General features: G+C 35.0%; 1 protein-coding gene across 5 annotated transcripts in view; it reads right to left on the bottom strand.

The window, feature by feature from the left end:
* LOC143245269 (histone-lysine N-methyltransferase EHMT1-like) overlaps window positions 1–14,411 on the bottom strand; it is a 70,474-nt gene extending 56,063 nt beyond the window's left edge. For 3 of the 5 annotated variants that reach the window (XR_013025545.1, XM_076491425.1, XM_076491427.1), the window contains exons 1-2: window positions 14,130–14,260; window positions 3,053–3,133 (exon numbers count right to left, since the gene is read on the bottom strand). The gene's annotated coding sequence lies outside the window, so the exon portion shown is untranslated. Of the gene's footprint in view, window positions 1–3,052; window positions 3,134–13,657; window positions 13,682–14,129 lie in introns of those variants that run through there. The other 2 variants (XM_076491426.1, XM_076491428.1) reach the window with 2 other exon arrangements.
* Between the last annotated feature and the right edge of the window lie 12,715 nt (window positions 14,412–27,126).

The following is a 27,126-nucleotide window of genomic DNA, read 5'->3' as shown; positions in this document are numbered from 1 at the left end:
AAAGAAAGTGCAGATATGGGTGTTTATCAGTGGTACTCCATGCAGATATGGGTGTTTATCAGTGGTACTCCATGCAGATATGGGTGTTTATCAGTGGTACTCCTACAAAAGTGCAGATATGGGTGTTTATCAGTGGTACTCCATGCAGATATGGGTGTTTATCAGTGGTACACCTACAAAAGTGCAGATATGGGTGTTTATCAGTGGTACTCCATGCAGATATGGGTGTTTATCAGTGATACTCCTACAAAAGTGCAGATGTGGGTGTTTATCAGTGGTACTCCATGCAGATGTGGGTGTTTATCAGTGGTACTCCTACAAAAGTGCAGATATGGGTGTTTATCAGTGGTACTCCATGCAGATATGGGTGTTTATCAGTGGTACTCCTACAAAAGTGCAGATGTGGGTGTTTATCAGTGGTACTCCTACAAAAGTGCAGATATGGGTGTTTATCAGTGGTACTCCTACAAAAGCAAGTAATTAAACTATGTCTAACAGCATCTGAGATCATATTCCAATCTTCTAATATTTAATATATAATTTATCATCACTGTCTTTAGTTCTCCTTGTTTGGGCAAAATAATAGAGATTAGCAGATAAAATTATAAAGGATTTAAACAAAAGTAAAACATTTTCTTACTTCTATATTTGAATTACTTGCATGGTTTGAGGAACAGTGTGTTAAACCATTAATCAAAGGTAATCAGTTAATGATACCATTAATGAATTGTTTAACAAATACCACTAATCATCCAGCATTAACTCTTTAGGAAGTAAGAAAACCAGAAAAATTCCTGAAGGAAAAGTTAATACAAGTTTCAGCCAATAAAAACCATAGATTCTGGAAGAAACAGATGCTCTTTATGACTGCCACAAAAAAAACTAGCATGCCACAAACCACATGTTCTAAGTTCTATGATGAAAAGACAACTTATCTGGTTTTATTCTCTCATGGTGAATGAAGCAAATAATCAAATACAACATTCAGACAAGTAGGTCTACGAAAGTCTTTCAACATGACAAAAAGTTGCAAATATTAGGGACTTTGAATGATTTCACCTGTCCAAATAAATTAGCTCATGTCTCACATGGGGAATAGTTTTATTACTGATACCAGGACCTCAAAATAAAAAGGCCATACCTTGTGTAAAACACAGGTGTTATTCATGGAAAGATAAAATGTTTAAATTCTTTTCATGATGTGCTTGTCTTTTCACAAAATCCATAAATGAGGTTACTGCACACTGTTGAGTTCTCTTGGGAGAGTCCAGTAGTAGTTATAATCAGAACAGCAAAGAAGGTTGGATATGTGCAAATATTATACAATAAGCTCTTTAAAATTATATCCATTGATATGTGTGTATGTGTAGCCCACATGTCAGAGGTAATGAATAGTCTCTCCAAATGAAAGAATCATATGATGCACATGAAGATGCCATAATGAAAGGATATTCACCACAGTATAATCCAGTTACTTCCTAATTACATTATTTTTCATTGATGAAAAATATACAACACAACTGAGGAGGAAATATCTGGAAACTTGAAAAAAGGCACCATTTATTTTCACTACAGCTAGTGGTTCAACCATTATCAGCATAAGAGTCAAAAGTGGCCATCTCAAGAAACCATGTATTGAATCAATATGATACCTAATCATCATACAAATGTGGATAAATCAGTTTGTACATTGAGGTTAAAGCTGTAACTTGTAATAAAATAATACTTATAATCAGTAAGTAGATACAACCCAAAACTATTAGCACCACAAATATGTACAGAAAAATTGACAGACAAAAATAAGAAAGGCTTTATATGGATTATTTCTTCAAAGATGCAACAGAAGCCCCCCGCTAGTACAGCAGTAAGTCTACAATTTAAAATGCTAAAATCAAGGGTTCAATTCTCCTCAGTGGGCTCAGCAGGTAGCCTGATGTGGCTTTGCTGTAAGAAACACACACACACACAAAGGAAGTTAAAATTATTTTGAAACATACTGGTAAGCATCAATAAGAATATGAAGGAAACAATATAGCAATAAAAGAACACTGGTCACAGAGTCAAAATAGTGTAAATTTGGATCTGTACATCAAAACGGAATCCACAAGTTTAATATATTTAAATTGTAAATACAAATGACATTAGACAAACCACTTCAAAGGTTTGTAATTTTAAAAAATAAATAAGTTGACAAAAAAGCAAATTTTAATCTGGTACCACCTCCTCAAAACTGGCACCTGAGATTGGAAATACTAAACATACCCATGTACTGGTCAAATATTTACAGCATTGTGTAGGGGCTCACTCCTACACAAGTAATACTATCCAGAAAAACAAAACCCCAATTGACATAAAAAACAATATCCAACAAAAAAGCAATTTAAATTGTATATTTATAAAAATATATTTTTTTAAAAGTAAGTTAATGTTAGGTTAGGTAAAAGAAATAACAATATAACAGAAATTTGTCACAAGGTGCACTTGCAAGCAGTGTAATTTGTGAACTTCATGTAAATTGTGCAATGGCCAATAATTTTTTACTTATGATGGCAAAAATAGTGGTTTACAGAGCAATAAAACAAAATGATTTAAGTTTAAATAGATGTAAACTGTTATGAATTTAAAACTATTTACAATAAACAAATGTAGTTTCATGTTACAATTTGACGTCCTTCCAGTTATAGTATTAAAACTATATACAAGTAAAAATGGTCATATGGTTTATTTCTGGAACCAAATCTGTGTTGGTAGTTATGTGTTTTTCTATGTTTTCACAACCTTTTGATATAAATAGTGACCTGACTGGCTGAACAACCACTCTTTTAGGTTGCTGGAAAAGGTAGGTCAACTTATATGAGATATGTGAAAAACTGAGATTTTCTAAGTCAAAGGTCATGGGTCAACTATTAATGAAGTATATATGGTACTAAATAACCAGGTATTAAAAATTAGAAAAAATGTTCATGACATAAAACACTTGTCATGGACATTCTGACATTATTCACTAGAAACTAATCAGTTAACAATTCACATGTTATCTACAAAACAGTACCTCTGTAATGTTCTCATCTCCTTTCATGCCAAAGTGTTAAATGCTCATTTTGTGGGAATACCATCAAAACAGAAACCTCTCCTACAAAACAAAAAGTGTTGTTTAAATACAAATAATGTAAGCAGCTTAACTTCAAAAAAAGTCACCTTGTTAATGAACAAAATGCACATATATAAATGTAACAAAACATATTCATTATTTCCAAGACACATTAATCCTAAGCCTTAAATGTCACTAATATATTTTTTAATAAAGTGTATTTCTGACAATTTCTATAGTTCTAAATACATTTAGTTAAACTATACATTTCTCCATAATTAAGTTGTGTATATTAAATATTTGTAACAGATGAGATTTACTTCAACTACAAGTTAAAGGTTTGAGAAGGAAACAAGACAGAATAATCAAATCAAAAGCTATACCCAACTGACAAGTGTTGAAAGAATAAAGGCCACAAACAGAGGACGAGGAATGAGAACCACAGAGAGAAGCTGTGTGAGCAATGTAACAATGAAGAGCACATACGGGACCAAGAGGCCTATCCAAACCAGACTGAAAATACAAATAAAAGATAGAAGAAAGGGTAATCAGCAGGAAGAACAAGCTACCTTGTTCAGCTGCCAATGTCTTGGGAAGGAATGATTCATCTGGATAAAGAACTACAAATTTAATGGTACAGAGTGCATGAGACATCAATGGCAAAAATATTAGATTGATGATACTCACAAGATAACAGGAGTAGGAAGCAGGTCTGAAGGGATACATGAAATAATGAATAGAAAGACAAAGGTTCAAACAGAGGTGAAGTCATGCAGTGAAGAACCACAATGACACCCCAATCCAGAAGAACTACTCAACAAGGAGATTATGAATTGAAAAGGAATTCAACAAAAGGGAAAGGGAAGAAGAGATAAATACAAAACAGTACCAGGAAAAACAGAAAACATGGAAATAAGGCTGTTCAATACCCAGCAATGGACAAGACCTAAATTCCAGGATCAAATAGCCAAACAAGGAAATCTGTAATAAGAGGAATGGCGAGATGGGATTGGGAAAAACCCTAACTCAAAGCTCAATGGTAGAAGATGTTCCATTTACACTGATAAACTACCACTGAAAGGGCAACTGAAATTGGCTAAGAAGAAAGTCACTCAATGAAACAATATGGATCTATTTGCCAAGGTCCCGGTAAATGCCAGGTGTGAAATAGAAAAGTAGGAAGGACTGTATGAATTATCAGTTATAAAGGTTGAAGTAGAACTGACAACAGAGGAGCAGTACAAAGTTGAAGTAGCTGAGGAAATCAGGGATGTGCTCACCGGTAGGGATCAATCGGATGATTGAACTTAATTAGGGATTAAAAAAGAATTGGGGGAATAAACATAAAGGAATCATGGTCCAATCATGGCGGAACACATTGACAACTATGGTTCATGATTGAGGAACCTTAGACCAAAAAAAGAGGTAATCCAAAATTGAGAAAAATGGCAAACACATCCAGCTGAGTATTTCACTACGAACACTGCCACCGAAAAAACTGAAAATCAAGGGACCACTCCAGGGATAGATTCTGTCCAGTTTTCTTTTGGAATCTCTATATGACAATGTTTCAACAGGTACGTGAACATTAATAATGGTGTTTCACATAGCTTTCTTGGGGGAACACCAATCTTATTATTCATACTAATGTATTCAATACCATGTGTTTATTAATATCTTTCAATTTGCTATTCCTATCATTTTGTCGAAAATCCAAGATGTTCTAATACACATGACTCCTCTATATGATACTATTTCAAAAGACTCAACAAACATCCAACACTTTGGTGAATACGCTTTAACAAAAAAAAGAGTCAAATTCTTAATACAGGAAAAAGAAAAGTTACAAATGTGCAACTTATTGAAACAATAGGTCACAAAACAGACCATATTACCTACAATTAAAACATAAAGAAAACCGTAATGCATATGCCCACACAAACCCATTTAAGAAAAAGGCTTGGGATGCTTTTATGTAGTTCTAATTTTGAAAGACAAATTTGTAAAATTTGAAGAAAATGGTTAAAGCTCAGGGTAGTGAAGACTTTAACAGCATCATCAACTGATGCTGCTACCTACAACATTCCAGCTGTTTAAGGGTTAAACAGTTAATCTTTCCAAAGTTGGTAACTATTGGAAAAACCCTTTATGATTGGTAAATTGTTATTGTAACCTCTATTTAAAGAAGAAACCAAAAATGAGAGACTAAGATACCAAAAATGACAAGCCTGATAGTTTGACTTTAGTTATTAGTAAAATTTCAAAATCTGCTCTCAAAGATTGATTAGAAAGGTACATTAATATTTTAAAATGAATTACTATTCTTACACTGGTTTATGAAAAAGGTTTCCCTGTATCACCAATTAACTTTAAATAATATTTGTACTCTTTTGAATTTAGAACATCCTTTGATTTAAAAAGATTAATACAATGCAAAAAGCCCTTTGATTTATTTGTAGTTAAGCACAAAGCTACATAATGGACTATCTTGTGCTCTGCTCACCACAGGTATTGAAACCTGGTTTCTTGTGTTGTAAATCTACAGACATACTGATTCACAAGACATTAATATTAAAAAACATAGAAAGTTCATCAACAAACACTTTTTGACTATAAAAGAATGTGAGTAATGGGGTTTCTAAGACATGTTGTTCATTTGTTACATTATTGATTTGGCTATCCTCTTCAAGGTTGAATTTTATTAAGATTCTGAAAAAAGCTGATTCATTAATTTTTATTCTGCTTTTGTTATTCTTTCAGAAGGATTTGAAGTTTTAGTTGGTGAAAAAGAACATAATCAATGAATTTTACGCACTTCAGAAATAAAGAAATTCAAAAGAATTTTCTTCATACATGTGAAAGAGGAAGTTTGATGTCATAGAGAAAAAAAAGTTCTGTTATTTATAAATGAATAAAAACTTTTGTTGAATATCTGGCTATGCTAATATAGATAACTAAAATTTATTTACTGAAAGTTAACATTCTCCTTATCTGAAAATGTATTTCCAGTAGATAACCACATTTTCATACAGTCTTCTTTGTGCATCTGCTTATAAGATCTACATTTCAACAGCTTTCTGAAACCTAATTTCATTGGTTTTAATACAAACTACTTTGTGAATAATGATGTCAACGTACAGCAAAATCTTTCTGCAACAGCAGGGTGACACTACCACCATATACAGCAACTCCCCTATGATTACTACATTTGATGAAGAAAGACAAAAGAAACGTGCACCGGAAGTGAAACGTCAAGTGTGATTGTGCATGATGGTATCAGTCAGAAATACACCTTTGAGTAACAAAAATGTTAATTTCTTAAATGATAATTTGCCTTTTCACATGGTTTAGCTAGAATTCCACACTGTATTTGTTGCAAGATTGAGCAAAATTGTATTTGATGAAGCCACTTCAGAAAATCCCTTAAGTAAAATCCATAGGGTGGGACACCCAAAGGCATGGATTGCATAGGGGAACATCCATTGAAAATCACATCTTGTCTCAACCTGAGAATACTCCTCACCAGAAATGTAAGGAAGGTAAACATAATTAAGTTTTATGTTTAATGGATTCAGATGAAATGTGAACATGACCAGCTGAGCACCTGCACAGATGGCAAGCCAATATGTGTAGTATGGCTGAGATGCATTCAAGCTGTACCTTATATGCCACCTCATCTCTTCTAAACACTTTACATGATCGACTCCAGTTACAGAAAGGTGACACTTCAGTCATGCAGTTTGTGTTTTCCTCTAGTGAACAGATCCTATGGGGCAGGTACTAGCTTCGGGAAAAGAGCACTGATGTTATACAATACTGTTTCATATAGTGTTCAGACACTTCCACTGTACTGTAAAGACACTAGCTGCAGGAAGAGGGCACATCAGTTATATAGTATGGTGTTGTATAATAAGTACTTCAACTCTATCAAAGAGATGTGGCTAAAGGATGCAAGCAGTATGAGCTTCTGTTTAGAAGGATGACTTGCACTGCACTGAAAATGTTGTTACAACTCTACTTGATACTATATTGTTCTAAGCTCAACCAGTGAAAGTTCTCTACAGTTCACCAACCAAGTGTGACTAGGAATTGTTGAATAGGAATGTTCTCTCATGCTTCACTTGATGAAGAGGGAGAACTCATATTGCAGAAACCAAAAAACATGTCCAAATCTCAATTGTGCAGCCTGTTGGAGAAGCAGTTTACTGAAGACAGTGCAAAAAATGACTGTGAAATTCAATTTATAAATTCCAGCATGAGTGAACAAAAGTAGCTAGATCACATCCTTGGAGCTGTAGCATTTGTCAGGATAGTCCATGGAACTGTTACTGCCTGAATTAGACAACTGGGTAAGTATGTATACCACAAAGATATCCAAAGTGGTCTTGTGGAACATTCCATTTCACAATAAGCACTGGTAAAGCCAAAAACAGGTAGTCTCAGCACTTTCTACCATCTTGACTTACTGTGAATTTTGGGCAAGTACACCCTAGGAAGCAACACCAGCTACCTGATGAAACCCTATAAAAAAAAAAGGGGGCTAAAAAGAAAATGGTATGGGATTACTAAAAAATGGTGACCAATGGAAGTCAAAATCATCATGAGGTTAAGTGGCAAAATGCTGCTGTACATAAGGAAAGGCAAATGCATTAAGAGTCAACTACCTGGAGGATCCCATCTCAGAGCCAGCATACAGAAGAATTAAAAAGGCAAATAATCAAACATGATATAGCCTGCAAGTAACCACAACCAGACAAAGCATACTAACCACAAAAATTAAAAACTCATCCAGTAAGAACAGAAGGAGAGAGGGAATAGGAATAATAAGAGGCCTAGGCTAGAAACAAATGATGCTGGGACCCCAAACAAGACATAAGAGAGAAAGTACAAATGCCTTCCCAATGAGCTGAGGCCTAAGGAAGTAAAAATGAATATGATGAGAGAAGTATACAAGTGCAATGGAAGACAATGTAAGAAATAATAATACACAGCATAAGCAAGGGAATAACAGTAATCACGGGCAAGAAGAAGCAAGTCTAGAGATAAAGATGTTGCAACTGGAAGAAGCCTCTATTGAGGTCTCAGTCAGAAACGAGAGCCATGCAAGAAGATCAGAGAAGAAGGAACGAGTGTAATAGAGATGAGAGTATAAGGAAAGCAACACATTAAAAACAAAAAAAGTAGAATGACAACAGGAATATAACAAGAAGTATGTCACATTACTGTAAGGTCCAGCCCAACAAATTCTACACATAACAATATTCCACAATGAAAAAGGGATATGTGAGGGTGAAACAAAAGTGAGAAGAAATATTCAGACGAAAGGGGAGGATGAGTGATAAGCAAAGAAACCCAAGACTGAGATAGCCAAAGATGAATCGACCATGAGATACAACGGGCAGCAACAAGCATCAAGCCAAGGACCCGAGGGAGGAGATAAATATGGGAATAGGCATATAAAAAGAGGGAGAACAGACCTGGCTGACAAAATCAACAGCCACAGTTGAAGTATGAAAAAGAGTGGACAGAAAAGATGAAACCTGGAATAGAGAGGAGTGTCAAAGGCATTCATAAGGAGTATGCTCAATTAGGAACAAACCACATGAAAGAACTGAAAGTGTAGATACTTCTCTGTTAGTTGAATGTGGACTAGCTGAGAGAGACAGCTCATCATCCTGTACTAAGGTACTGGCAAATAAGAGATAATAACTGAAACCTAATGTGATTGAGGCCACAAGTGTTTTTCCAATATCTCAAAGAAAAGGTTGCTGGCACATGTGTTTCTTGAATGATTAATACAAGAAATGGCCAGAGTGAAACACATCAAATAGGAGCAGAAAAGAAGCCAAAAACATTGACGTGTGGAAAGTGCTTGTCCTACATCCAAATGTAGGAACTTCTGTCCTCTACCAGAGATACAGCTTGAAAAGTAGTGAGGGAATAAATACCAAAAGAAGTATGGGCAGGGACCAGTCATCATTACAATTTCTCAAGAGAGGATAATGGAGCCCAAGAAAGAAATCCTGCCCAGTCCACTGCAGAAGGCACATGTGCAAGTACTTTAAAGGAATGAGGAGTTCCAGGGAAGCCAGAATCCCCAGAAGTGAAAGAACCTTATGTGTGAGAAGACAAGAGCAAGAAGAAAAGACTGAACTCAGCTAAGGATTAAGGCAAGAGATGCCCAGGAATAACAAATATTGAGTGGCTGTGATAAAGTAATTAGATTTCAACACAAGTCCCCCCACTTGAGTTGCCACCTACAAAAGAAAGGAGGTGTGAGAGAAATAAACCACCTGAGAACTGGCCAACAGAAGTCAATCATCCAAGAAAAGGAACACCAGCCTTGGATCACAAATATAACAAGTGAAGGTCCTCACTACACCAATGAAAACAACAGAGAACGAGGTTAAGTCAAATGAACTAACATATATGCAAAATGATGGACAAAATGCTCAATATATATGGAGAACAGGTCAAGATTGATATGGATCTTTGAAGGGCCAACTGCTGACCAGGTGAAAAATAGCACAGATAAGTTTGGAGGAAGAGAAAATGAAACAGGAAGTAAAGCAAAAAGAGAAACCAATGCAGATAATGGAAAATGACTCTCAGGAGAAAAGATCAAAAGCAATAGAAGAAATGAGGATCCACAGGGTCATGTGTATGGTAGTCACTATTAAGATTAATAATAGCAGATTACTGGTTAAAGAGAGAACTAGAAATAGAGGAAAGCCTAAGACCCTAATAGGAAAGTTAGTGACAGACTAATTTTGAAGAAGAACAGCATTAAGAGAGACAAGATTGAGAAAGAAAAATCTAGGAAGATAACAAGGAAAAATGTCACTAAAGAGATATCAATACCATGAAAGACATCCAGGTAATGAAAAGGAACATGAAAAATTCCAGATATACAAATCAGAGAAATGAATACAGTAAGGAGTCCCAACAGCATGGGAGTAAAAATAACATGGGAGGAAACATAAGTGGTGGAACAGGCTACAGTGAAAAGGGAACAAACATCTAGAAAAAAAAACCCATATGATGTAAGATTAAATGCCTTAGGTAAAAGGTGGAATTAGGAAAAAGAATACAGTAAGGTGGTGAAAATGGATAAAATTGCAAAGATATGTATATAGATTAGCAGAATGTGAACTAGAAGTTAAAGGGCCCAATCCCCAAACTGGTCAGATACCAAGGAAAGAGAGCTAATAAAAGAAAAAGTCTAGAAATCAAGACAAAATGAATCACAAACACCAAGGAAACAACATATTTGGATGTGAAGAAAGGAAACTGTTTAAACCTTAAAAATAAGCAAAAAGGAAAGACATCTAGAACCCCAAAAACTGGAGTTTATGGAATAAAAAATGAAAACGACAAACACAGGCAAACAAAAAATGAAAGGTAAATGTGAAAGAAACCCAATAAAAAATTAAAAAATTAAGGTTGTTCCTCAAATGATAAGGCATCACTCAAAGTAGATTAGGTAAAAGTGGCAGTCCAATAAAATATTCCAAACTTTTGGTATATGTTACCATCATTTAAGAATTCACAATAAAAAATTGATGCTTCTGCAACAAAAGCTGTAGAAAAATAATTTCAAAGTTTCATGAATGATACTGGTCACAACAACTCAAACTCAGAAGAAAAGAGTTAAACATACCTGCTCAAAGCAATGCTTATCACAAGTGCAAGTGCACAGAGGTTGTGTCTTCCTGCTATTGGTGGAAGACTTTTCATACTTGATGATGTCATCATACATCAGCAAAGTACAGGATAAAACACAAAAAATTACATGGAACTGCCAAGAGACTGGCAACCTTAATATTGTAACCTTGGGTATAATCGGTGAAGCATCAGTTAACACTGTTTAACCTTTCAGTTCCTCTTTTTAAGAGCAACATTATTATTGTAACCTTAGAACTTCAAGATGCCACTTATCAACACTACTAGTAATCTTGGTCCCATTATGAAAACCAGCATTGCCATTATAACCTTAGGTACTAATCCAAATGAAATGCAGTCCTTCACATTTGATCTGTGCAACAAAACAAATATTTTTAGACTAATAGTACATAACACATCAACATTCAAACAATTCCACAAATCATAATCCTAACACAAAAGTAACTTTGGCTAAAAGTAATCCTTATTCCAATCATCCAGTACATGAATGTATTATAACTAATTTCTAAGTTTCTACAGTCATCTTGAATATCCCAAAACCAATTCTACTTGTCAATTTACTCCCTTTTACTGTTTTAAACACCTAAACCAAATGATCTCTAATGCTCTTATGAACTACAAAAAAATCAAGTTTTAAGCCCTTCTTCATTCATTAAATTTCTCTAACCAAGCATCACTGTAATAATTATATGTACCCATTACCAGTCAATATGCTTTCTACATGCATAATACAAGAAACAGTACAGTGACTTAAAATAATGGACTTTATCAGAGTTTATACAGAAGAGAAAATTAATTCTTTTATCTTAAAACAATGTTCCAACATCCTACTCACATTAAAATGTTTCACAAAATGCTTCTTGATAAGCTAGAAAATGTTATGATATGGTACAGACAGTATGGTCCCTCACACTAACCTTAAACACCCACCCTTAAGAAAAGTACACATTTAAGTCTACCGATTACTATTTTTTCAGAAAGCCATCAATTCTCCTCTTAGCCCTTAAATGATGACCATCACCAGCTAATGCTGCTACCTACAACATTCTTGCTGTTTAAGGGTTAAGCTCTTGCTTTCATTACTAGCATTAGGAAGTCACTCCATAAGTTAATCATCTAATTTGAAAAAACAACAACTGTCAACTGGAAATAGACCAATCTTTCTCAAATCTTCCACTTCTGTACTCTAATCTAATATCTTCATAATATGGCACAAAGATGTGAGTCTTTTATCTTATTAATTCTGTAAACAACCTTGTAAACTTAAATAAAATCACTCCTTATACTTCTCTCAAGAGAAAATAAGAAAAAAAGATCTTAATCTAGTAGTGGAAGACAACTCTTTCATCCCACAATTTATCCTAGTAACTCCCCACTCCTCTGAACTTTTTACAATCAGCCAATATCTTTTCTAAACTACTCCAATATTGACATGTAATAAAGTCTATCAAAACACCTAAAATTCTATTAGTTTTACTACTACCAATAAAACATTTGCACTGGTGGTTGAATAACTTGGCCACAACTACACAAAGGCACTTTTCATCAGCCACGCTTACTGAATTGGTTCTTATCATATTTAATATGTTATACAAATTATAACCAAAATACAACTTTATCCAAGTCATTCTGTAATGCCTGAACATCCTCAATGCAGTTAGAAATACCAAATGCTTAATATCATGAGCAAACTTTAATAATTATGCCTTTTTCAATAATATATACGTATACTAAGCACTGACCCCTGGGGTAACTCCACTATTAAAAAAGGTCCAGCCTAAACTCCATTAATAACATTTAGGTTTTTCCCATCTAGCCACCCTTAATCAAGTCAATTTGTCTTTTCCCAACCCATGGGTATATATGGTCTTCCTGACGAATTCTTTGTGTGGCACCTGATCAAGAGGTCTTGGGAACAAGGTAACACATCAGTAAAGAAAGATTTGCCTTTGGTGTTTCCATATTAGCTATCATTTGAAGAAGGAAGTACACAGATTAGAAAAGTATTCTTTCATTTGCACGATAAGAATTATATTCAGCCGACATTTATTATTCTAACAGGATGGTTAGCTTTCACTCTGCCCACCATGGGTATCAAACTCTGGTTTATAGAAGTGTGAGTCCACAGACATACTGCTTTGAAATAAGTTAACTTAGATGAAGTTAATTTAAGGAAATGTATGAGAAAGCTTGATAAATACTTGAATAACAAGGGCTGGCTTTGATAATTTTAATGTTTAGTTTGATTTGGTGGATGGGATGGTTAGACAGACAAAAAGATTCCTTCTTTAATGTTACATTCATAGGGAAAAAAAAAGTGAGATGATCACTTGTATTTTATGTGGTCAGCAACCATCATATAAATAAAGTTCATGAGCAGGGTTATAGGGAACAATGAAACATCTCTTAATTATTTAGTTTTTGAAACTATAATTAGATCATGGTCTTCAATTTGAATTAAAATCTTTAAATCATTCATTTTTTCCCTTAATACTCCAACCATTATAATAACAGCAACTAAGTTCATTCTTGAATCTATTATAATAAATTATAATTCCAATCCATCAAATACCCAAATTCATCTCTTATTTTGAGGAATATAATTTTTCATTATAAATATCTTTTAAATAGACCTTTAGTTTGAAAGTAATTTAGAATTAAAAATTACCAATGATAGGTTCCAATTTAATTGAAATGGCTACACAAAACTTCACAACAAATTGAATAATCAAGCACATAACTATTAAATTACACTGAACATGCACAATCGAAAACATCAGTCTCGATATTCTAATTTTCTGACCCTAATTATTGCAAACACCAGTAACAACATAACTTGATACGTGACACATATATTTAAATTTTTAATTAATAATAACTTACTACTTAGTGGATGACCTACACGTATTCGTTATTTTACCTTGCACACGATTAATTTAAAACTAGAAATAAACAAATTTCGTTTACGAATCATCACAGGAAAAAAATATATATAAAGGGATATACTAAACTAAAAGTTATAACAACAAAACAAAACTAAATTGACAATTGAACAACGCGCCTATATAAAGTCAAGTCTTAACAGCCAGCAACTTGCAACGGCAGAGGGCAGGCGGGAACCAGAGAAATGGAGTAAGCCTACAATTAAGCTAAGCTATTGACGAAAGTTCTTTACCAACCGGTAAGCAAATACATCTTGTTTTTCTTCCATTCTAAACTTAGATATGAAAAGAAAAATGCAATGGCTGGAACTGATCTCCACTTGCCTTCCATTAAGTAACCTTGTATATATTAAAATAATACCAGCACATGCTAAATTATTAACAATAAGATCTTCTAACTAGAAGCAACTTACCCGCGAAAATACCTCAACGGGAGCCATATTGAAAACAGCCTTATAGTCTTAAACACGTATGCTTACGCCAAGACTTGGTTCTCGAAACCCGGGACCTACTTGCGTGATACGTGACGATCTATTTTAGATATAGGAAGTGGATCACATTTACCAACCAGTCTTATGGAATACAAGTGTTTTCAATAGAAAACCTGTTGGAATAAATATAAGCTAGTTAATATTTGACAAATTAGGCATAAATATTTGTATACGTATTATAGACATGATTATTTTCATGCATATAGTACTTTGTATGTGTTTATCGCAGACTTAGGTACTTCAATTTTTTCATTTTTTGTGTGTCAGTAAAATACTCAGACCAAGATACGGCACTAGCGTAGCCTTGGTATTTTTTTTTTATTATATTATTAATAATATCGAGGCATTTTAATTCTTAAAAGTTTTGAATCTTTCATTAACAATTTGGACTTTTATTTAACACTTTATCGTACAGATATTTACAATATACTTTGCCATATACAATGTCATTCACAATAATAATAAAAAGTTGCATATGGCTACATATATCATTTGTATCGATTAAATTCGTTTTGAACAATAACGTCCTCTGGCGGCTAAAGTAATATTTGTGTCGATTGATTGATCATTTAATTTAAAAAAATGGATGAACCAAACTTAACATGCAGCTAAGTAAGTACTGGGGTTTTCTGAATAAAACCTTTCGAAAGTAAATACATTTATTGCATATATATACATATATATATATATATATCAAAGTTTGTTCCAAGTATCATAAATCCTGCATGAAGAATACTCTTGTTTCTTTGTAATTTGGTATAGCATGTTTCATGCTAGCAGTAGAAAGGTGATTTTACACATAATAGAAACAGTTATTTATCTTTATTTTAATTTGCTTATTCGAGAACTTTCGGGTAAACTGAAGGTTATTAAACATACGTCTTAACGAGTTAACTGTTAAATTAAGAAATGATCAGTTGTGAGAGATTTTGGTTTGTTTGTTTTCAATTTCGTTCCAAGCTAGTCGAGGGCTATCTGCGCTATCCGTCACTAATTTAGCAGTGTAAGACTAGAGGGAAGGCAGCTAGTCATCACCACCTACTGCCAACTCTTGGGCTACTCTTTTACCAACGAATAGTGGGATTGACCATCACATTATAACACCCCGAAGGCTGAAAGGGTGAGCATGTTTGGTGCGATCGGGATTCGAACCCGCAACCCTCAGATTACGAGTCGAACATCTTAATCCAACTGGCCATGCCATGCCTGTTTGTGAGAGATAAGTTATTTTCTAGAATTTTCTAGAAACTGTTGTAAAAACACGATAATATCCATATATATTTCTGTTGCTTTTTAAACATCTCTTCTAGGTGTTGAATAATTTCAGTAAATATCAATATATGAAGCATACTCCATCTAAAATATATCTTCACATCGTAATTATTTTAAATACCGACAAAATTAAAATAAAACTTTAACATCTTCGTTGCCTGAGAAATTAAGATTCATACTTTCAAATTGTAACTCCTTGTATCTTCAGTTATTTATTAGTGAAAAGTGTTTTAGTAATTATAACTCCTTGTATCTTCAGTTATTTAGTGATTTATTAATTATAGTTTTAATCATATAGTATAACAACTCTGTGAAATGGTCGCGGGTTCGAATCCCGTCACACCAAACATGCTCGCCCTTTCAGCCGTGGTGGCGTTATAACGTTACGGTCAATCCCACTATTCATTGGTAAAAGAGTAGCCCAAGAGTTGGCGGTGGGTGGTGATGATTAACTGCCTTCCCTCTAGTCTTACACTGAGACTAATTAGGGACGGCTAGCACAGATAGCCTTCGAGTAGCTTTGTGCGAAATTAAAAAAACAAACAAACAATTGTTCATCATAATATATATGTAGAAACGGCTTGTTTGGGTTGAGAAATTTTTTTAGGTGAAGGACAACGTTTAGAACTTCCTCGGTCATCGTCAGGTTCACAAAGAAAGTAAGAGGTAACTGACCAGAAGCTGACCACATGTTTGAAAGGGGTTGTGTAGCTGAGTGTCGGGATGTAAATCATAATATATTGATCCTTTTTCCTTGGCGCAGTGGGATGTCCTCGGACTTATACTGCTAGAAACCGGGTTTCGATTCTCGTGATGAGCAGAGCGCACATAGCCCTCAGTGTAGTTTGTGCTTAATAACAAACAACAACATTATTGTAATATATCTTTTTCGAACTTCTCTTAAATCTATCCCCCCAGTGGCTCAGTGGTATGTCTGCGGACTTACAACGCTAAAAATCGGGTTTCGATACCTGTGGTAGGCAGAGCACAGATAGCCCATTGCGTAGCTTTGTGCTTAATTCAAAAATAAACAAAACAATCTATATCCAGTTACTCGATAGATTATCCGAAAAATTGTATAAGTAATATTTATTTGTACATTAGTAAGCACATTTTTTTTCGAAAGTGAAAACATTATTTTGAACTTGGGCCTCAAACTGTGTACAATCGATAGCGGCCTGTATCAAATAAAGAACAAATAATCTGATCTATCATCGTTACTTGAATTGGACTTTCTAAAAGAACGAGTCAAACGACATAACACGTTATAATAATGTATATTTTTGTATTTAAATTGTAGAAAGTTTTTTTTTACGTACTTAATTTTTTATTTTGAATGTTTGTTTGTTTATTTTGAATTTTGCGCACAGCTGTTTGTTTGTTTATTTTTTTAATTTCTCGCAAAGCTACTCGAAGGCTATCTGCGCTAGCCGTCCCTAATTTAGCAGTGTAAGACTGGAGGAAAGGCAGCTAGTCATCACCGCCAACTCTTGGGCTGCTCTTTTACCAACGAATAGCGTGATTAACTTTCACATTATAACACTTCTACAGCTGAAAGGGCGATCTTCAGATTACGAGTCGAACGCCTTAACCCACCTGATCATGCCGGACCTTGTGCAAAGCTACTCGAGGGCTACCTGCGTTAGCCGTCTCTAATTTAGCAGTGTAAACTAGTCATCACCACCCACCGCCAACTCTTGAGTTACTGTTTTACCAACAAATAGTGGAATAGACGTCATATAATAATGCCCCCACGGCTGAAAAGGTGAGTATGTTTGGCGTTAGAGGGATTCGAACCCTCGACTCGTAATCCGGCCACTTTTGAATGTACTATTTTGCTTTTATTGCCTCAAACATATGTATGTATATGTGTGTTTCACGTGGCTAATGAATTTCTGTTTGTTGTTAAGCACAATGGACTGCCTACTTTCTGCCCTTCGCGAGTATCAGACCCAAATTTTTAGCTTTATGAGCTCTAACTCTTACTGTTGAGCCACATGGGACTATCTCGTAACGAAAGATGGGATTAAAGAAGGATGGCTAACAAATGTTTATAACATTAACATTTGTCGACCTTATAACTATTTCATCCATTATTTTCATGGAAAAATAAATTATATGATACCTTGACATTAAAATATCTTATATGTATGTGAGCTCATATGTTAAATTGAATAAATATTCAAGTATAACGCAGTCCTATGTTCGTACCAAATTCTTCGTCGTTTGGACAATCGTCGTCTGTAACTGATGACAAGTTTGAAGTCAGGTCATAAAGTTCAAATGTTCCAGGTATCTTTTCAAAGAGTCTTGGGGTCTTTTCGACCTGTAAAAAGAAAAGAAGGATTTATTCAAAATTCGCTTCAGTAAATCTGTTTTGCCACACACACACAAAAAAATCACAGCGAATATAACTCACGAAATGCCAGTAATTTCCCCTATCTACCACTACGTGACGCTTGAATCAAACGTGTAGGCACAATGTGAAACAGAAAACAAAGTTATAAGGTAGTATTTTGCTTTATTACTGGCTCTTCAAATATTTAAAAATTTTTGCCTATTAGACACAACTAAGAAAACCAGAATTATCTGTAACACCTAATTTCATACAGTGAAATTAGGTATCAGAGAAGTTGCTCAAGGATGTGTCGAAATCAGGGGCGAAGCCAGAAATAGTCATGCTAGGGGTGTCTGGGGCTATGCCCCTCCGGGAAATTTTAAAAATAAAAACATAAAAGAAAAAGCCTGAATTATGCATTCTGAGACCACCTTTTTGGCAAATTTCAGTATGGCACACTGAGGTGTTTGTCTTATTTTTTTTAATCATAAATAAATATATAGTCCTATATATATAATATATAATATATAACTTAAAGTTATCAGGCCCAGCAAAGTAGGCCTACAGTCCTGTCATCAACATATAAAATATAGAGTCACTCAGGAGAGTGCAAAATATATGTGTTGTGTCTATAATCTGTATTCAACTATCATGGACAGTGTATGTTCAGATTTCTTGGATTTCAAGAATTAACTTCACAAATAAACAGTGGGTGGCACCGTGGCAGGCTGGCAGCACCATGGCAATAATCTAGTACAATTGGCGACATCTATAGTGAATGATTCACTACAGATGTCGCCAATGGTACTGTGAATGTGACGTTGGCAAACAGAAGTTGCGATAAACAATCATTCGCTATATTAAGCCTGAAAAAGCAAAATACACTGCATGGGTTCTTTAAACCCATTCACGAGGCTGAACCTGATCAATCTGCTGCAGCCAATCAGGTTGAATCAGAATTGTCAACTGAATTGTCAGAGTCATCACCGTGGCCTTCTACCAGTGCTGCCACTACCACCTCAGGTCCAGTCTGGGACATTGGAAATTACATTTCTGATGATGTCAGCATTGGTAAACAGGTAAGTCGACTCCTCATTATATTAATTTTGTATTAAAATTCATGCAAACACTGATGAGTTTTAGACTGTATATTCATTGCTGATAGTGATTGTAGGCCTACAGTTACAGGATGTTAGGCCTGCTCTGTGAAGTACAGTTCTAAGCCTTTCCTTCGAGGTTATTGTACTCTCATAACAAACTTTCCTGTGAGCAAAATAACTTAATTAGAACTATGTCTTTCTGTCTCTTTTAGATAAACGCTGAAACCAAGAAATGCCTCCTTGAGAATGCCTGGAAGCCAGGGAGTGATTATGTTTTCCCCCCAGTGTCGTCCAAGAAAGCTGTATTTTCAGCATCGTTGGCTTTCACAGTGGAGATAGTTACTCTACAGTTAACATGCAAAGGGTGCTGTTTGTAAGTACTGCTGTCTTTTTGCTCCTGATGGTGCTGATGTTGGAAGCCAGAAATTGGGACAACTAGTGAAATTTCCATACACAAACTGGAAGAAGGCTGTTGAATACTTCAAGGCACATGAATTGAAACAGTACCACCAAGACAGCAAAGAAAAAGCTAACAATTTTCTACAGGTCGTAAACACAAGTTCATCTGTGCACTTGCAGCTTGATGCAACTTACAAGCAAGAAATTGAACAGAACCGGCAATATTTAATGTCTATTATTGATACTGTATTGCTGTGTGGGAGACAGGGTTTAGCTTTGAGGGGAAAATATGATTCTGGTTCAATGTTTGTTGGTGAAACTGATGAGGAGCCCATCAATAATGATGGGAATTTTCGGGTAACTTTGCGCTACAGGGCAAAAGGGTGATGTCAAGCTTTCAGCAAGCCTTAAGAGTACAAAGAGGAATGCTACGTATCTGAGTCCTCAAATTCAGAATAAAATCATGAATGCCTGTAATACTCATGTTCTTGATGCTTTGGTCAACAGGGTTAATGCTGCAAAGTGTTTCTCAATATTAGCTGATGAAACAACAGATATTTCAGACATTGAACAGTTTTCGCTGTGTGTTAGATATTTGCATGCCGATGACAACTCTGTTGCAATGAGAGAAAATTTTTTTGCAATTTATACCTGTTTATGGTGTGACAGGCAGAAACTTGGTTAATGTTATCATAACCAATCTGACAAAATATGGTATTGACAGGGCTTACCTGCGAGGACAAGGGTACGACGGTGGTACCTCTATGAGTGGGAAATTCAATGGTGTCCAGAGACACATAACTGATAAATTCCCACTCGCACCCTATGTACACTGCAGTGCCCATTCCTTAAACTTGGCAATTTCTGATGCTTGTAAAGAAGTTCCTGTGCGAAATTGCATGGGAGTAATTTCTAGCATTGAAAACTTTCTCAATACACCCAAACGAAAGCACATTTTGGCTCTTTCGGTGGAGAATAAAACACCTGAATCGAAAAAAAAGTTTGAAAGGTCTCTGCCCCACCCGGTGGGTTGAGAGGCATGACTCAGTCATTGTCTTTCTAGAATTAACCCATGCAGTTGCAGATGCTCTTGAGACCATATCAGGTTGGCAAGACAGATTCTACCACGCAAGCCAATAAATTGTTGTGTTCTATAACACAGTCAGAATTCAACATCACTCTACTTACCATTGTTAAATTGTTTTCCTTTAGTTTACCTCTGTGCAACTTACTGCAACAACAGAACATTGATTTAGGTGCTGCGATGCAGAAATAGTGGAAGGTTTAATCCGTTCACTCAGAAATAATACTGTGAATGAATTTAACAACATTTTCTGTGAGGCTCAAACTCTGTGTAGTGAGCTTCAAATTGACATCATAATGTCAAGGCAGGCTAAAAGACAGATGTACCGTGCTAAACCACTAGCCCTGAGGAGTACTTTCGTATTATTGTATTTGTACCATTTGTTGATCACTTTCTTTCACAAATATGTGACCGTCTGTCCAGTCACAAAACTCTCCTTACAAACTTCATGTGTCTACTACCATCATGATGTACCACAGAACGGTCAGAACCTACAGCACAACAATGTGACCAAATTAAAGAGTTGGTCAATATATACAAGGCTGACATTAACAGCACTTCATTAGCTGCAGTAGGTGAACTTAGGGTTTGGAACAAATCACTTGCGAACAACAGACCAAAAATGCCATAGATGCATATGCAATGTGTAATACAGAAATGTTCCCAGTCATTTCTAGACTGTTGAAAGTATTTGTCACACTGCCTGTGTTAACGAGCTCAGTGGAGCGTTCGTTTTAACTTTAGGAAGACTCAAAACGTATTTGAGAAATACCACCACTGAAGATCGATTCAATGGCCTGGCCTCATTATACATTCACAGTGATATTAAAGTTGAACCAAACTGTGTTGTAGATGTTCTGACAAGAACGAACAGACGTTTGAGTCTTTCATAGATATTCGATTGTATTTCTCTAGTTCTGACAAAACTTGCTGTATTAAAAGAGTGTTCAATCAGAAATTTGTATTTGACCATTTGTTGTGTGTGAAATTATCTGCCATGCAATCACGGATTTTTTATGAAACTTCACAGGTGGCAACTCAACTTGTCTAAAAAGTTTGGGTCCGTGGGGGGGTTAAACCCCAACCCCCCTTGGCTACGCCCCTGGTCGAAATTATTTTGAATTTCACACTCCACGTGATAACTTTCTTTGCAATATAATTGTTAAAATAGTTGCTCAGTATTAGACACGTTTTGTATGCACAAAAGCACATATTACATACCTAACACTATACTTCCAAAATCTGCAAACCTTTAAAAACTAGTATAATCGAGTAGAACAGAGGCACCTATAAGTCTATTATTATTATTATTATTATTATTATTATTATTATTATGCCAAAAGGTGTTTGTTTGTGTTGTTTTTAATTTCGCACAATACCGTTCGAGGATTAATTGTGCTGTCTTTAATCCATAAGTAACAGTGCTACTTCTCCTTGTCGAGTTTATGGTCTTATAGATCGGAAAGGGTCAGATTCTCTTGGATCTCTTCCTTCTGATAAGTGGGAGTAGAATATTAGTTTCTTTGCGTTAAATTTCGCGTAAAGCCACACGAGGGCTATCTGTGCTAGACGTCATTAATTTAACAGTGTAGCACTATAGGGAAACTAGCTAGTCATCACCACCTACCGCCAACTCTTAGGCTGCTCTTTTACCAACAAATAGTGGGATTGACCGTCACATTATAACGCCCCTACAGCAGAAAGGGAGAGCATTTTGGTGGGGACTCGAACCCTCAACCCTCGGAGTACGAGTCGAACGTCCCCTAACTGCTTTCAGTTGATTACATAATTGTAACATTCACGAATTCTTAAAAAAAAATTAGAATGTTGATTTTGTAAACGTTGTTATAATGTAACGGTCAATTCCGCTATTCGTTGGTAAAAGAGTAGCCCAAGAGTTAACGGTTGGTTATGATGACTAGCTGCCTTCCCTATAGTCTTACACTACTAAATTGGGGACAGATAGCCCTCGTGTAGCTTTGCCCGAAAGTAAAAAAAACAAACTAGCATTGCTTCGTTTTATTGTTAAAAATGGAACCGTTTTTAATATGATATTCAAACATTAAATTATAATTATAAAAATATTCTTAATTTTTTGTTTACATTTGTCTTCATTAAAACGATTAAAAATAGAACAGTTGCATCATTTCTATAGTGTTACTGCGTGTTTTCTACGGGTTAAGCCTATATAAAAACGTGGATACCAAATACTTGGCCTTCTGTGACTAAAGGGTGTTATATCTTCTTCACAACCTGAAACCCTAATATGATAACGGTGTATCCATAGGGATTTGTGGGAATTGTTTTTCTTATGTTTGTTTTATGCTGATTGAACTCTTCAATTGAAATGGATAAGTCATTTCTGGCTTTGATTCCCGAACTATTTTTGTCCTGTGTTCTGTCCTAGCATAACACTATGTAACACAAATTTTGTTCCTGGATAGTATGTGTTATTTCTTAATTGCTTATGTTGTCGAAGTACAGAAAATGACCATTATTCCCTTCAAACTTCTTTTGAGACCTGGATAATGAAATTTAGAAATTAATCTATATTCTTTGTAAAAACGGACAAATTGTGCACATTTTCAAGTCATCTCTGATCAAGTCATTGAGGTCTCTTTGGTTGGGGTAGTATGGGTTTCTTTCACCAGCTGCACCTCTGAACTTGTAACCTGGATCTTCAACGTCTACCTCCTCTTCTGATTTGCTGCTCTCTTCTGAGGATGACTGCTTTCTCTCTGGCTGAGTGGGTACAGGGAGCTCAGGGCAGTGTGGCACTAAGGCGATGGACGATGGAAGGTCCAGATACATGATAGCAGATGCATTCTTGCCAGCCCGACGTTTGGAAGTGTCCACCATGCAGAAGTAGCAATTGATTGAGTGGTCAGTGGGTTCACGCCAAGTTCTTGGAATAGCAAACTTCACGGTTCTCTTGTCCCCTCTGTACCATCCTGCAAAAGAACAAAATAAAATTGTTATTATGAAGAATAAATTTATTTCATCCACAACTAATGTGTAAGAGGTTCATGCAAAATATTTTACATGTGATATTTTTCTATACTATTGGAAATTAAAAATATTTAAATTTTAAAAGGTCTAAAATTTGTTTAATATAAAATCTTATTATTCAAGGAAGTAAAAATTGTCCGTCTTACCTTCTAGAGTTTTTTTGCAGTGCTCACAGGTAAAATGAGGAGTCCAGGGTTTGTCTTAATCCCCGACAGACATACTGAAATATGTCTTGTTGGCTTCACACATTTTAGTAGATACTGTTACAGAGTACTTTTTCGCTCTTGTCTTGATAAATTGGCCACATACATAGCAGAATGCGTCTGGAAAATGTTTGCAGCTTCTTGATGCCATCTCTGATAAAATCAGATAGGTCTCTGTGTTCACTTAGGCAGCTAGAACTAAACTGAAGTGGTGAGTCCCTGTATATATATTACTATGGAAAGTTCAAGGAAATTCTAAAAGGTTCTTGAAAATTCTCGTAAGTTTTACAACATTCTAGAAAATTCTTGTCAGTTCTACAACATTGTAGAAAGTTCTTGAAAATTATTGTAAGTTAGAGAAGATTCTCTATCGGCTACTCGGCACTGAATCCACCTGGAGTGTTCTGGAAAATGGGTAAATTTGAAAATTTTATTACCAAGGTCACAAAAGCAAAGTTTGAAGAGAAAAATAGGTATTTACCATATACTTCAGGCATAAGCAACTGGGAAATAACAGTTTCTGCCCAGGAACAAGAAAAAGTAAAACTTTTGTTACATAGTGTAATTAAATGATAAATCTTGCCATAGAGGTGATATTAATGACATCTTTCAATAAGTAAATGATGAATCGTGTCACAGAAGTGATCTTAATGACATCAATATGACACAAGCACAAAACTGAGCAGAGACAGATCCATAATCATCCGGAGAGTTCGCCTTTTCTATGTTTCAAAACTTTCATGTTCAGTGGCGTAATGTGTATTACGAACATGGAACTTTGTGGGTATTTCGGTCAATACTATTACTTTTGATATCCAGAACTTTCGTTTACAATTTAGGGTGTTAACCTTGCTTGGGTTTAGTGTGAACAGTCTACTTATACTTTCGTGTAATCAAAATGCATGAAATTTTACAACTAAAGAGAGCATCTGTTTACGAGGTGATTCATTCATTTCCAATACTGAGATGTTGGCCTTCGTTATGTTACAATGATAGAGTTCTCTTGTACGTACTCCTCAGATAAGCCACGTAATACGAGAGCCAGGTGTTTGTAGTAAAGCTAATTTTTGGGGCAAATAACCTAATAGTGACTTTTAAACTGTGTGTGTTCTGTTTTTCTTACAGCAAAGCCACATCGGGCTATCTGTTGAATCCACAAGGGGAATCGAACCACTTATTTTAGCGTTGTAAATCCGTACACTTAACACTGTACCAGCAGAGGACTTTAACTTCTGTAATTTATCATTAGGTATCTTTACTTTTCAATTCCGTGAAGACAAGTAGTGCTATTTTAGTCTCTACCTTAAAATATTTAGATCATATGAGTTTAATCTCTTGCAATAATATAATATAGATCAAGCGTGCGACTTTAGTTAGTCACATAGTTGAAGATTTGTCAGTGACAAAATATATTATTTTATTTTCATCATTTCTTTCAATCTATAGATGCTACTTTAATCTCATGAGTTAAAACCTGTTAAAGACCACACGTGCTACTTTAGTCTCTTGATTTAGTATTTATTATAGTCCAAACAGGCTGCTTTAATCTCTTGGTTTAGTATTTGTTATAGTCCAAACACGATACTTTAGTCTCTTGGTTTAGTATTTATTATTGTCCAAACATGCTACTTTGGTCTCTTGGTTTAGTATTTGTTATAGTCCAAACACACTACTTTAGTTTCTCGGTTTAGTATTTGTTATAGTCCAAACACGCTACTTTAGTCTCTCGGTTTTGTATTTGTTATAGTCCAAACACACTACTTTAGTTTCTCGGTTTAGTATTTGTTATAGTCCAAACACGCTACTTTAGTTTCTCGGTTTAGTATTTGTTATAGTCCAAACACGCGACTTTAGACTCTCGGTTTTGTATTTGTTATAGTCCAAACACGCTACTTTAGTTTCTCGGTTTAGTATTTGTTATAGTCCAAACACGCAACTTTAGTTTCTCGGTTTAGTATTTGTTATAGTCCAAACACGCTACTTTAGTCTCTCGGTTTAGTATTTGTTATAGTCCAAACACGCTACTTTAGTTTCTCGGTTTAGTATTTGTTATAGCCCAAACACGCTACTTTAGTTTCTTGGTTTAGTATTTGTTATAGTCCAAACACGCTACTTTAGTTTCTCGGTTTAGTATTTATTATAGTCCAAACACACTAGTTTTTACTTTCTTGGTTTAGTATTTGTCCAAACACACTAGTTTTTACTTTCTTCATTTAGTATTTGTCCAAACACACTAGTTTTTACTTTCTTCATTTAGTATCTGTCCAAACACACTAGTTTTTAGTTTCTTGGTTTAGTATTTGTCCAAACACATTAGTTTTTAGAGTCTTGGTTTAGTATTTGACCAAACACACTAGTTTTTAGTTTCTTGATTTAGTATTTGTCCAAACACACTAGTTTTTAATTTCTTGGTTTAGTATTTGTCCAAACACACTAGTTTTTGCTTTCTTCGTTTAGTATTTGTCCAAACACACTAGTTTTTAGTTTCTTCGTTTAGTATTTGTCCAAACACACTAGTTTTTAGTTTCTTCGTTTAGTATTTGTCCAAACACACTAGTTTTTAGTTTCTTCGTTTAGTATTTGACCAAACACACTAGTTTTTGGTTTCTTCGTTTGGTATTTGTCCAAACACACTAGTTTTTACTTTCTTCGTTTAGTATTTGTCCAAACACACTTGTTTTTGGTTTCTTCGTTTGGTATTTGTCCAAACACACTAGTTTTTACTTTCTTGGTTTAGTATTTGACCAAACACACTAGTTTTAGTTTCTTGGTTTAGTATTTGTCCAAACACACTAGTTTTAGTTTCTTGGTTTAGTATTTGTCCAAACACACTAGTTTTAATTTCTTGGTTTAGTATTTGTCCAAACACACTAGTTTTGGTTTCTTCGTTTGGTATTTGACCAAACACACTAGTTTTGGTTTCTTCGTTTGGTATTTGACCAAACACACTAGTTTTTGGTTTCTTCGTTTGGTATTTGTCCAAACACACTAGTTTTTACTTTCTTCGTTTCGTATTTGTCCAAACACACTAGTTTTTAGTTTCTTCGTTTCGTATTTGTCCAAACACACTAGTTTTTAGTTTCTTGGTTTAGTATTTGTCCAAACACACTAGTTTTAGTTTCTTCGTTTAGTATTTGTCCAAACACACCAGTTTTAGTTTCTTCGTTTAGTATTTGTCCAAACACACTAGTTTTAGTTTCTTCGTTTAGTATTTGTCCAAACACACTAGTTTTTGGTTTCTTCGTTTGGTATTTGTCCAAACACACTAGGTTTTACTTTCTTCGTTTAGTATTTGTCCAAACACACTAGTTTTTGGTTTCTTCGTTTGGTATTTGACCAAACACACTAGTTTTTACTTTCTTGGTTTAGTATTTGACCAAACACACTAATTTTTAGTTTCTTGGTTTAGTATTTATTATTGTCCAAACACGCTACTTTAGTCTCTCGGTTTTGTATTTGTTATAGTCCAAACACACTACTTTAGTTTCTCGGTTTAGTATTTGTTATAGTCCAA

Source organism: Tachypleus tridentatus, chromosome 2 (genome assembly GCF_004210375.1).
Source record: "Tachypleus tridentatus isolate NWPU-2018 chromosome 2, ASM421037v1, whole genome shotgun sequence".
Taxonomy (NCBI): Eukaryota; Metazoa; Arthropoda; class Merostomata; order Xiphosura; family Limulidae; genus Tachypleus; species Tachypleus tridentatus.
Note: the sequence above shows the minus strand (reverse complement) of the source record. Positions and strands in the feature narration are given on the sequence as shown.